The sequence below is a fragment of the Odontomachus brunneus genome, unplaced genomic scaffold, assembly GCF_010583005.1.
Source record: "Odontomachus brunneus isolate Ranch 3 - 2012 unplaced genomic scaffold, Obru_v1 Obru_scaffold_007, whole genome shotgun sequence".
Classification (NCBI taxonomy): Eukaryota; Metazoa; Arthropoda; class Insecta; order Hymenoptera; family Formicidae; genus Odontomachus; species Odontomachus brunneus.
Window position 1 is genome coordinate 2,440,521 of NW_022639457.1, and position 993 is coordinate 2,441,513.

Here is a 993-nt window from a genome sequence, read left to right on the forward strand (position 1 = left end):
GGGGGGGGGGGGGGGGGTAGCAATCTTCCTCAAATTCGGAGTAACGAGACTCGCGCGTACGTTGCGCGGACCGTGAATGTCAATATTGTTATTTTTTGTTTAAGAGTGCGCACTATTACGAGAGTACCGCGAGCTACCACCTGACGTGTCCTCAGGGGCACAATCGGCAGTCGTGCTTTGAATCGCGCGGATCTTTGCCCGGAATTTCCGGATAAACGTCGACTGTGCCGCGCGGGGTATTCTTCTCGTACGACCCGGGAATCCGCGATCGAACGTCGTCACGTGGTGGTTTGGTAGCCTTGCCGACCATGACACGCCCGAGGCGCGGGCTCCAGGACGGGGTGACGTTTGCTGAATATTAAGAATCGCCGAGCAATTATTGAAAGACGACGGATCGGCGCGAACGGGAGAGGGAATTCTTAGCCGAAAAGACAATTCCCCACGTACGTGCCAGCAATCGCGAGTGGACAGACGGTGTACGCAAGTGGTTCTCTCGACATTGGGTTTGTTTTCTATTGAGAACTAGCTGCACTATAACTTGCAATGGTTCTCTTCTTCTCTCTTATCCATCGAGTCCCAACTGTGTACCTGTTCTTTTTTTTTTTGAGTTCCGTAAGTGTACACAGTAGTGTGTCCCTAGAAGATAGAATCTAGCCATTCTTCGGATCTTTTCTTCGGAAATTGATTCGCAGGCTTCTCGAAATGGCGAAATGTTGTGTTATCATTATATTGTGATTACAAAGTAACCTACAAATTTTATGTCTTTGAGAAAGGTTATAATTCTCAACACTTTTACATTACATTTAATAAGCTACTATTGATATACTAATCTTTATTACAACATTTAACAATATAAATGTTTTACGTGATAATAAAACCTTCAAACATGAAAATTTATTGTAATCGTGGTACAAAATTATGAAAAAAATAATTTAAAGCACGTTTCACTTGATACTCGTGGCGCACGTCGCCGTCACCCCCCCCCCCCCCCCC

General features: G+C 45.6%; 1 protein-coding gene across 1 annotated transcript in view; it reads left to right on the plus strand.

The window, feature by feature from the left end:
* LOC116853981 overlaps positions 1-993 on the plus strand; it is a 191,757-nt gene that overhangs the window by 15,878 nt on the left and 174,886 nt on the right. The window lies entirely within an intron of this gene.